This window comes from Echiichthys vipera (assembly GCF_963691815.1).
Source record: "Echiichthys vipera genome assembly, chromosome: 9".
Lineage (NCBI taxonomy): Eukaryota > Metazoa > Chordata > Actinopteri > Perciformes > Trachinidae > Echiichthys > Echiichthys vipera.
The window spans coordinates 19893724-19906796 of record NC_139834.1 but is presented as its reverse complement, the minus strand read 5'-3'; the positions used below and the strand labels follow the sequence as shown (position 1 = coordinate 19906796).

General features: G+C 40.4%; 1 protein-coding gene across 7 annotated transcripts in view; it reads right to left on the bottom strand.

Annotated features, from left to right (window-relative positions):
* kif1b (kinesin family member 1B) overlaps window positions 1–13073 on the bottom strand; it is a 58947-nt gene that overhangs the window by 43453 nt on the left and 2421 nt on the right. The gene's annotated exons all lie outside the window — the stretch shown is intronic.

Genomic DNA, 13073 nt, shown 5'->3' with positions numbered 1-13073 from the left:
CTTTAACAGAAAATACAAGACCAGTATATTAATATATATCTGCCCGATAACTGATATCTGTTTTGGAACGGTGAATCACTAGATTGAGGGGATTTTTAGCCCTGTATGACTAAATCAGACAGGGGTATCTTATATCTTCCAGCATGACATACTTTGTCTCAACTGAATATCAGTCACTCAGTTAATTTTATACACTTGCACCTCTACATGACATCTACAAGCAGAATCTATCCGAGCACTGATGCATAGATAGTAAAAGTAACAAATTAAGATGTTAATGAGGAATTCCTCTGCGTTCCATTTATAGTGAATATTCCCACCAGAGTCACATCCTGGACTTAAAATGGCAGACGCATTCTGCTGCCTAATAAACGTCATCACTCTGTCTTTCTCAACCATGGCAACAGGTATAGGACCGGATTCTGGTTGCCATAACAACCTCAACTTGGCACAGAAGGGGAGGATGCGGCACATAGAGTTCTGTTTTCTCTCATCTCAAACATTCCCTATCACGGTTCTTTAGAGAATATGTAGAATGACTTAAATGCAGGTTTTGTGTTCAATTACAATTATTTATCAAACTGATTTCAGGATTCTAATCCTTTAAAAATCCTGAGACATGGAAAAGGCATAGTGTGAAAAGCTGTAGGATTTGTAACTAAGACATTAAGCTACTTAACATGTCAGACTCCATAAGCAAAACCAGAAAGAACTTTTACTACACGAAAACCTTTTAAAAACTCTGTAAATGTAATATTTCATAATATGAACATTAAAGTGAATACAAAAGAATAATTTTATCATTTAAAAAAAACTCTTAGTGACACATTGCTTGGATGCATACCAAGCAACAATAGTACAGGCAGAAATTCAACATTATGTTAAAGAGCAACATAAAGGTCTGTTTTATCATTTCTGAGTCATCCTCAGGCAATCAAACAACACTTGATGGTGGAAAATCTGTTTGGGAGACATGATTATCTGAAGATGATACCAAGAGAAATTCAGTCAGAATCTCAGGTGCAGTGAACAGACACAAGCTACTGGGTGGCATATGAGCGTAGTTCAAATGTTAATTTTTTTTCCCCAAATGCCACAGCGTTTCATTTTCAGTTCCTGTTCCCCAGAATATAGGACTGATACGATGCTGGTACGCCATAGGAGCTTTCCATTTCAAGGCAGGGTAGATACCAGTTAACTAACCATATCCTGTTATCTAAAGAACATCACTCAGCTGGTTGTAGCTGGCAGACATTTTGTGCTCCAGTGTTCAACATGGGGCCTATAAGCCGGCCAGTGAGGCAAAGATACCCCTCAGTAATTAGGTTGTTAGGAGGTCTCTGAGCACCAGATGGGGACTAAAAGCTAGCCCCATTCACCTAAGACTAGCAGACAAGCAAGGTCTAAAATGGCTGATATCTGCCTCTCCCTTCCAGTGACCCTCTAAGGACCTGCTAGCTGTTAGTTCGATTCAGTCAATGCCGGTCCGTGATCACAGGAAGGAGATAAGAGCAATAATGCATAAATAAAGTAAAATGGAAAACAAATGGGTGACTGCTAAGAAAACAAAGGGATTCAATGAAATATCTGTGCAGAATGGTAACATTGTTACAACGTATTATGTGCTTCAGCAAGACTGAGGAATTTTAATAGCATCCCCAGTCTGTGTGCATATGGGCAGCAAAGTGATGTAACAGTTCACTTCTGGAGAATGTTATTTCATTAATTTAATTCAGTCCCATGATTACAAACGGCCATTTCCCCCACAAATAACCCTTACCATATGCACTTTACTCAGTATACAGAAAAATGAGGCATTATCTTTTTGTGTTGTTTTATGTTGATTACATTTGGAATGACAAACGTAAAGGCAATAAAAGAACTGCACCAAAATCGAACAGATTTCACACAATTCAATAATTTCCTGCTTTGGTTTGTGTATGTCAGGTGTCTGACACAGTGGGCACCTTCTTAAACCAAATCCTATGGGTTGAAACTTGGGCCCGGTTATATTTTTTTGTTAGCCTATAGCCTATATTTGTTTACATTTTTGACAAATTGGCACCATTAAAAGTATGCCGAATTAGCTATTAGCAGTTTCTGTTTGCAATGTAGCGTACACAATAAATGGATTACATGATAATTCTCAGGAACGTTCTGGAACATAAAGAGCGTCTTTTTTATTTTTTCTAAGGGTGATCACCCACCAAGAGACCTAGGAGCTGTAGTTGCCCATCACGACAGTCGATATTTTGCTGTCTCTCGTTACTGTGATCAGCGGTTTCTTGCTTTTAAAACTACCGGCTGTGGGTCGCATGAAAGTTCACATCTTCGTCACTTCCGCCTGAGTCACATCTGTGCCAGCAAGCTACATGAACTCTATTCACATGGAAATCGAGCCGCCAATATATGTAGGGTCCGAGCTGTCACATTAGGGTGCTAAGCAGTGGGTGGGTTTGTGGACAAGGCCACCAAAATTATCATCAAAATTAAGTGTAAAAACACCTTTATATTAAGGCTACAGCTGATAATTATTTCACTGTTGATTGATCTATTTATTTTTTTTGGTTTAACGATTAATCAAACCTCCAACCAGTCACCAAGGCAAGCGGCATATTTTACCATGTGGATCTTGTTGTATGGGAAAGCATTTTGTATTTCACAGTTGCTCATGGAAGGTTACATTGCATGTGGTCCATATGCCAAAAATGTTTGTATGGGAAATACTGTATGTAGAACCCATTTTCATTCAGATTTGTCATACTCAAGTGTATCAATTTGTTCTTACACCCCTAATATACAGTGTTGGCTAACTGCCTAACCTTTGGTGTGCCCTGTCCTATCACCACATCACAGCTCTAATGCTGTGTATATGGATACATGCAACCTTACAAAGGCACACCTGAGTCACAGTTTGTGCATGAGTGGTGAAGCAAAGCAGCTGTTGACATAAGCAGATGGTTTAATATGGCTGTTCAGTCTTAAATAGAGTGCATTCTGACGTGGCCACAGAAATGCTCTGCGTGTTGTATCTATCCAGTGTCTTTGGAAGAGTGTGATTCTCGGTTGCCAGGGCTGCAGCACAAGTGACAGAGTTGTCACTGGATGCAGCTCAAAGCTGAGGGCTAAAAGTAGCGTCTGAGCACTGCTGTGTTCATTTGACAAACAGCTGAGCTTGTCGCAGCCACAACACAGGACGTACAACATCTCCAAAACAGAAACAAACATGTGGTATCTTGATTAGCCCTTTGGATACGGGGAACTTTCCCATCTGGTCAGGAAGATGCCTTGTGGCCTTCAATTAAAAAACATCTATACAGCAATTTAATACTCCTCCGTGAGTACTCCTGCCAAAAAACCCTCAAACTTTCCTGGCACGCAGAAGTGTTTGTCTAGCCAGGAGACGTGACCCTTCACACCAGAATCCCCAATCAATGTCATCAACTCAGAAAAACAAAGTTTCTATTTATGATTAGAGCTTGCATTAAAATTTCAAGAGCTACTACATCAAAGAAATACGTGTAATAGAAAAGGATATCACAAAAGGAAGGCACTGAGTTCCTTCTAACAAACGCTTCGTTTCTACTCAGAAGGCTGATCACGTCATTTTTCTCTTCCTACTGGGAGAAAGGAGGGGGAAAAGCACAGGAAGACACCAGAACAATGCACTGAATGCATGGTTTTGCAATTGACAACAGAGCCTGCATAACACATTAGGTAATCTGTTATGACAAGGCTCTATGTGCCCAGTCCCCTCCATCACAATGACCCTTTTCACGCCGCCTTACCCAACCCCCCACCCCCCTCGATGTGATCGCCACCTTTAGAAAAAAGAAACGCTCAATATTTTCACTGGGAAGTGAATGAAGTCAGCTAAATGTAAACTGCACATAAAAGCAATTGGACAGCACTAAAAATAGATGTTCAGTTTAACGACTGTAAAAAGATATTAAAAAAACTTTGAAAAGAATTTAGCAAGTAAGTTTACATGCACCAAGGAAGCCAGGTTATTTGATTAAATTATTTTGTTTCCCCCTGAGCATTTAGAGTGAAAATCACAGTTAAAAGACAAACAAATGTAGATGGAGAGGAGAGCATGCAGTTTATTCTTATTGTGCACAGGTAACTAGATTTTTCTCTATTCTTTACCTCAACTAAGGAACCTGTGTCTAGTATTTTTCACTTAAGTGTCTTTTTACCAACTCCGTGCCACAGAGTAAAACATTTTAAATATTAAAAAGTAATACATTAAAATGGCTTTAGGTGGGGTGCCTAGCTAGAAAGCAGTGGGAAAGGGTGCAGTCCTGGCCTATGTGCCAGCTGTTCCAGCTCTGACTACTGTCTATTTATACAGCAGCAGATGGCAGCTAGTCCTTCACATGCCGACAGACTGTCAGTGACAGGAAGGAATGGACAGATTTCAGCCTCCCAACCTTTCCGCCTAACTCGTAGCCAAACATACATTGCTCTCAGCCCACAGACACTGATAGCTAGCTAGGGCTGCGAGGGCCTTTTGATATTAGCAGCTCACGCAGACTCACTGAGTCCAGGAAAACAGAGACTAAAGAGAAGCTTCTAGAAGCCACCAGACAGAGAAAACATGCTAAGCCAGCAGGACTCCATTCAGAAGCTAAACAAACACAGAACTACAACAAAGAGAGAGGATATCAGTCAGCCTCTCAGGTGATGACATGGGGGGGCTAAAGCTACAAAGCACACAGAACTGCTATGAAATCAGAGCTGAAATAACAATGAATATCCAAATTATGTGCCAATGGCTCTCAAGTCTTGTGCCTAGTGTCTCTTACCAATGTCTGAACACATCCCACAACTTGTCTGATGAACATATTTGTTGGTTTACACCTCAAAGTTAACATTGACAAAATGATACAGGATCCTTAGTCAGGGTTTTCAAAGAGTAAATGCTTCTCGTGGATCAGGTCCAAGGAGGATATTCTCCTCTTTGCAGGTGCTGCCTTGAAAGGTCAGGGGTCTTTCCAAACACATCCTGTGTCATGGAAAGCTATAGTGATACCTTCACAGCTTTAGTCGTGTCTGCTATTTTCTAGTTTAAAATAGCACTTAATGCATGGCAATTCAAATTGCTTGTGTCAACCTTTTTTAAAATTAACTTTAAAGGAAGTGGGTCTGCATGTGATGCATGAAGAAAGTGAAACGGATTTAAGTCCTCCCGCCGTTTATATCTGTTTTATAAATGTGGAACACTTTATTTGTTACCAACAAATTGTTATCAATGAGATAATGTTATCAGTATTACAGGTAATATTGATATGAATTAATAGTAGTACTGAGGTAATTAGGGCGTTACAATATCAGCCTACAATAGGAACAGTAATGAAACTTCTCTGCCATGAGAGAGATGCTGATTCCATCTTTCCCTTTAAAATAAGCGCCTTGTCTTAGAAAGCTAAACTGCAATTATTAAATGTACATGACATGAAGGCCTTGGCAATTATACACTACAGAACTCTGTATGTTTATTGTTAATTTGTTCAACAGTTGCATATTTGTTTTTTATCCTGACTCATAATCAAAGTGCCTTAGCTTTGTCTAAAAAAATTTAAAAAACCATACAGCTGATCATGTGATCCAGGCAGTGTGTAGACAACAGTGCAGACCAGGCTGTGCAGACAAGGGAAATACAGTGCACTTACATCCACTGTTCACAACAGGCACCCATTTTACAGAGCAGTGACCTGGATTTCCTCCACTAGCCTCCACTCAGAGACCGAAGTCTTGCTTTATATGCTCTCTGGCTTTACATAAGCACCATGACATCATGAACACAACTTGGACACATAGATCTTTGAAAATCTCACATCTTTTTGTTCAAACTCAACCTTTAGGTTAAAAAAAGAAGCTGCATCTCTTGTTTGACATGTTGTGTGAAGCCAGAAGATATTAGGGATGAGCAGTGAGTGATGCCTCAAGCTAGCGTCCGATGACTAACACCTTTTATCCAGCATTTTCTCCGTGGAGGATGATGACGTGTGCAACTGTGCATCTATGTGTGTATACTACTGATCTCAATTAGCCTCCGTGTATTCACACATTTGCACGAGACAGCTCCAATTTGGAGCAACAGTGGATTCCAGTATCCAACCAGATCGAAGGACAGACAGACAACCGTCTTTTTAATTAAGGTTTCAAAATTAATAAGCTGCCAACACTCCCCACCCCCATCCCCACCACTTTTTGCTCATGAATAATACAAAGTGACCATCATGCCTACCAAACTACCCGTGCCCGGACTGCAAAGCTGTCCAGTTTGTCTCTAAATTCAGTCCTGAGACTGTGGGAGGAAACCAAACAATAGTCTGGAAAGAGAGTTGGGTCCATCAGGGCACAAAAACTCTCTTGAATGTGGGAAAGTCCAGCCATTTCACAGAACTTAGACAATGAACCAAAGAGTAGGTAAGAGGAGCAAGCTAAGAGTAGCATAACTTTATAACAAACACATCCTCCCCAAATTGCATCACCAAGTCAGGGATGAGGTGATGTGCGCTGCTGTGAGCACATTCAGATTTCCACAGCTATATTAGTATGATCTCAGTTAGTAAGTCAGAATCATTTAAGTGGTTGCATGGGATGCTCCTCTAAAAGGAAATCAGGCATTATACAGCAACATATCTACCGTACAATATGCCTGGTGGAGGTATATACAGTATATATATATATGTCACACATACATGTGTATATGTAACACAGAGAGAGAGAAAGAGAGAGAGAGACTGTATACATCTTTCAACTTGTGACCCAACTACAATATTTATTGTCCCACTTATTATTATCCTGAGCACATACACCAAAAAAGATGCATGAGCACATAACATATGCACCCACACATTCCTAAATCCCCCTCCATGCACAAAAATCCACTGGTGACCCTTTTGTCATACAGACAATCTCTTAACCCCTCAACTGATTGGGGGTTGCTGTAGAACTGGGACACACTTAAGGATTTGGCTAAAGTGCATTTCACCAGACTAATTCAGCATTGTGTTGTTCCACCTTGTCATGTGAGGGCGGGTGGGTGGTTGGCCTTTTATCTCTGGTAATATTACTAACATTAGCCAAATGGATTTGTGTGGTCTGCACATCAGCAGCCAATCGAAGCAAAGCTCCCTAGAAACACTTACCTATGAGCATTGATCTGTTGTGCAGTATATCTGTATCAATATCTTATCATTTTTATTAAGGGTTTTATGCTGAAAACAATATCAACAACATGTTTAATTTTGCATTGAGTCCTGAATTATTTCACCAAAAGCAAGAAATCACCAGTCATTTTCTGCATTTCTGGTGATGTGCTTTTAGTATCTAAGACATTTGCTCCAATGCCTCGAAAAAAAATCCAGACACAAGAGAAACAGCATTGTAATTGTACAAATTATCTGATGCAATTGGTGGCAATATTTTTTATAAATAATAATGAGATAAAAGGGCAAGACATTTTTTACTGTGTATGCACAAACTGTGAGACAATGACAACACACTGATGGATGAAAATATTTACTGTTGCCTTTTCTTCAATTTTAGCTCAACTGCATGAATACTTTTCTTTCCTCCAACAATATGAATGAAATCAGTATCACCATCATTTCAAGCTGTGCGATTGTGTGTGATGCTGCCTCACGCTGTCCTACACGTGAATAGTGCCCGTGCACGACTTTCACTGTCTCTGCTGCTGTGGCTGCGTTTACATCACCCCTCCCCCCTTCAAGTCAGCTCAGATCCCATCCTTCCCTCTGATATCCCACATTTTTTTCTGCAAAAGGCTCCCACAGTTTCCATTTAACCCCGTCACAGGCTGCAATGGAAAGTGGGCCAAGAAACAATGGGGTGAAAAAATTGATTTATGTAAGGTGAGTTCTGAAAGGCTACTACGCATTCATCTCTGTAGCTAGTATACTATGTGAGATGATCCTTTACACAGAAACCAATTGGGCCACAGATCTGACAGATGTCACTTTTTTCTACAGTACAGTATATACTATGACAAGCCAAATGAAGTGGTTTTCCAGGGAATATCTTGTGTTTAATGACATGTGTAGTTTAACCTCAGGTCCTATGATGTTAACAGGGCAAAATGCCAACAACTTCACCAATTATACAGCCATTCTCATGCTGCATCCACATGGATTCAGGCAGATGGTAGACAGCTCACCAGATATCCTTTTAGTGGATGAGAGCAGGGCAGTAAAATTAGGTGAGGCTGGCAGAAAATACCAGCAACAATAACTGTAGATGGCATTGCTGTCCAAAGTTAAAATATTTTAACTTTTTTCAGTCCGCCCAAGAAAATTTAAAACTGGATGTTAAGTAACTCCCCCAGAAAAAGGAGAAAACATATGGAATTCTATGATCAGAACTTGAAATCCTATACTAAACAAGAAGCTACATTATAGAATAATTACATGTCAGAAATAGACACAAAATAACTTTATTCAATATATATTTCACTCCAATGTAAAGAATACAACATCACCATAGAAGCATATCGTCAGGTGTCAGGGCTCGACAGTAACAGTTGACAGGTTGCCATTGGTAACCACTTTTAGAAATTGGCAACCAATTATTGGCATTTTTAACATAAAATAGGGATAGCAAATAGCACAACATGCATCCTAAAAATCAATATTTTTTTCAAATATTTGTTGCATTAGTGATATTTAAATATTGCTGTTATAGTCAGAACTGAAACTACACAATGCTGCACTTGTGTTAGAGGAAAGCAAATTAAGTTGTTTGACGGTGGGGTGAAAAGTTTGACTAACCTGTCAACATCATAAACAAATGTTGCAGACTGACTCAACTAACAAACAACCAGATGAACCTGAACAAAACAAAAAAAACAGAAATCTGTAAATTTGGAACATTTTCAGTTTCGGCAACCAAAAGCAGATGCCTGGTTGCAAGCCTGGCAATAACTTTTAAAAGTTAGTGCCGAGTCTTCATTTTGCTGTCCTGCCATTCTGTCTGACATTTTGTTTTTGATGTACTGGCCTCAAATGTTGTCCAAATAGAAATTGGTTTCTATAGTTATGGATGCGAATGCATTGGGGTGACATAATCAGTGATTACCCTGATTTTATTTAAGATACAACACATCTGTTGCAGTTTTATACAGTACTATAGGCATCAAGAGTATTTTGTTTAAATATCACCATAGGCTGACACTGTCGTGAAGCTTCATCATAAGTAGTAAAGTGAAACCACAAGTGGCTTGGTCAGCTACAAAGCTGAAACCACAATTTAGTGAGAAAGGAATTTATCACTTTCACCTTCTTACCTTTGCTCTGCCACATTCCAGCATTCAGCTTATCCCTTATTGTGCAATGCTACATTGTGGTTTATTATTCATTTCAAAAGACTTATTAATGAAAATGATTAAGTACCAATAGGAGAGGCCAACATCACTCTGTACGACATCTTCTTTTGCAATATAGTAATGATGCAATTTGATTTTACAGGTCATTAAAGATAATACTGAAGGGCTGATTGCATGAGCACGATTTCACCAAAACAAACAGTAATTCTTAATGCAGACTCCATGCATGTCTTGTTTTCAGACAGGAAGAAAAAGCTCTGGCAACAACTTGCCACACTGAGATCCAATCTCAGGTGCCTTATTAAGGCAGGAATGAAAGGCAGAATGTCATGAGCCAAAGAAAACTAGTGCACATGGTGTTATGAAATATAAAAGTAGATGGATGAATTTTTTCAATCCAGATGGGGTTTTTTTGCAGTAGAAGAAAAACGTTGCTGTTGCCTTGACTACCCATAGAAGACGACCACAGAGGATGTGACAGTGAATGTGACAAAATTCCTCACACTCTGACTCATAAGATCTGTGATTATTATCATCATCGTCATCATCATTATCATCATCATCATCCTCCTCATCATCATTGTCATTATTGTTATTATTATTATTATTATTATTATTATTATGACATGGTTTCACATAACATCCACAAGCTCTCAGTATTTTAATGAGGTTAAAGATCAAATAATTGAAAAAAAAAAGCTAAATTGCAATACACTGCTGCTGCCTGGTAGGTGTTACAGCAGCTGTTACAGGTAGGTGTACTAAAAACCGTCTCAGCTGCACACTGTGCATTTGCGCCTCTGGCCTGAAAGTCCTGTGACACAGCATGAGCAGATCACAGACACAGATATCTGCCTGTCCTCCCTCCTCATTAGGTCAGTCTGGAATGTGTTAGTAGTGCATGTGGGCAAATGTGTGTCAGTCCAAAACAATTTCTGCATGAGTCGATGTGGTATGTAACACCCTGAGTGGTTGTGTGTAGGCAATGTGGACAGACACCTACAAGGGTGGCAGGGATTATGGCAGCGGGGCGTGGCGATCTGAGGCAAGCCTGCGGATTACTGGTCCTAATCGGGTCAATCAGCCCTGTCTGCAAAAGGATGACCATCGATCAACCAAACCCGTGCTCCCCATCTTACTCCCCACTTGTCCTGCCAGCTCTCTGCCGTTGTCATTTCTGCTGTGGTGAGAGCCTCCTCTTATGTGTAACTGACACTAGAGCTGAGCTGATTCCTCCCTGTGGGGTTTTTGTAAGGTCACCATCCACTTAGCTCATACTGAGGGGACACTCAGCAAAATTGTATCTGAAAGGTGAAGGTTTAATTGATACAGTGACCTTCTGTTTGTTCTATCAATTTGTCAATTAGTTTACTCTCAGCTTAGGGGATGATATTGTGTAACATCCATCCAGTTCTTGAAAATGTGGATAGGCCAGGCTTGATCTTTTGATAAGGCTTAATATGGGAAATAATCTATCTGAACGCAGGTTCTTTCCACTAAAGTCAATGTCATGGTCTAACATATGAGAGGATCTGCTTCTCTACTCTCGCACTGAGTCCATTTTTGGCCATACATTCATGAGTGGCTGCTCACTGGCTGAGGGGGAACATAACACATGGGTTACATAACAAGACAGAGACTGATGTGGAGAATAAATCAGAGCCCCAATGAAGGCAGGCTTTGGGTGCCCTGATGTTATTCAACATTTGGAGCCCCGTCAACACTAACTAATGCAACAGCCCATCGCGTCACCCCTTTATAATTACATTAGCACTGGTATGTTTAAGAGCCCCTACTGAAAGAGGCCTTTACTTGTTTCCAGCCTGCCTGCAGAGGCCATGGACACATTTCCTGCACACTGGATAATCAATTTGCTGCCCCTCTGCCTGCACCCTATCCTTGACAACCCTCCATGCATGGTGAGAGAGAGAAAAAGCGAGAGAGAGAGAGAGAGAGAGAGAAAGAGAGGGAGAGGGAGGGAGAGGGAGAGAGAGAGAGAGACAGACAGAGACAGACAGCATATCCTGCCCTTGCCCTCAAGCACTCTTTCTCTGTATTGTTGACACACACGCACAGACACATATGCCCTTGAATGAGTCACAACAATAAGGGGAGTGTCACGGCCTCGTCCACACATCTGCCAAACACCTACAAGCTGACCAAGCAACTCCATAAAACATCACATTTCTGTGAGGCAGCTCTCAGTCTCACTTAAATGTTAGCCATCTTTACCAAATTATAGAATTACAGTAGAATTGCATACACTGTGTTAAGCTAGCACTACCCCACCATTTATGGTTAAAGCAGCGTGACAAACTAGTATGGCTACTGCCTCAAACAAGATTTAATTCTTTTGTCAATTAGTCTTTCTTTTCTTCTTTTTTCTTTTCATGCTAAATGACTTATTTCCAGAGAAAGTGAACTACAAACATCCCATAGCCACCTTTCAACCGTACTTGGGGGTATTTGATTACTCAATAGACAGATATTTTGTGCAGTCCAACATGAAGTTGTGATGAGTCATAGAAACACTTCATTTGATAGGGGGCAAAAAAAAAAAGAAGTCCACCTGTTTTTGGATTATGTTTTAATTGATATCACTGTGTGAATGAAAACACTGACCTGGCAAAATCAAAGGATAATACTTGCAGTAAAGTAAAATTCAAATAAGACCCAGTTTCACCATTACAAACTGTAATCATAAAAAAGCACGAGTGTGACCATCCGTAAAACATCGTGAAAACCTTGACAAACAACTGTGAAATAGTTTACAGTAAAATTGTATGTTGGCTGACTTCGATAGTTGGTGATAGAAAGGGTGGAGAAATCCAGTGAACCACAACTACAGAAAGATAACAATAATAATCTCAACTGCATGTATAAACCTGTACACATTTGAGCCACTAGGTACCATTCAACGTCTCAGCATCCTAATAGGACAGCATTCTCAGCATACCATCTGCAATGAAGCCCCGATGAAGGGAGAGTATGGCCGCCTGCCAGGCTCCCTTTCTGCTCTGCAATCTGCCCATGTGATAGGAGATAGAGTAGGCAGTACTGCAGCCTCCTCCTCTCCCTCGCTCACACACACTCACTCACTCGCTAACCCCCAAAAACACTGCATATTACACTGCAGTTCTGCTACAAACCACGGGTCACCCTCCAGCACCTCAGAGTGACATTGGTATAATGAAAACCCAAGGATATGGAGTAAAAGTACTGGGGATTTGACACAAAGCTTCTCTTTGGTAGAGTGTGAGAGATAAAGGGCAAGTGAGCCATAACTGTTAGGGACACTTGATCTTATGGAAGATTCATAAAGGCTTAGTCTAATGAGCCTGTTAAGACTGACAGACAAAACTCGAGGCAAACAAGAGTCTGCTGGAAGAACAGGTTTCTGTCGTCACGCACTGTCACGTTACTGGGTCAGTAAATGTTTCCATGCTAGTGTCAGGAAGACTGTGTTCATCAGCCAGCTGAAATGGGACATACAGCACAACAATAAGTAAGGAAGCAGCTAGCCCTTCACAGTTCCTGATGACTCACAGTCATAAGTAAGCAGGTTGAATCACAAGACTACAAACCACATTCAGGTCTTCTCCTCTTGCTTTGCTGTTGTCTATCCTTTTATATTTTCTAATAGATTCTAGCAGTGATGCAGGGCATCTTCACAAATTTACTTAGAAGCTCAATATGCCCATGGAAAGCTATGCATTGAAAT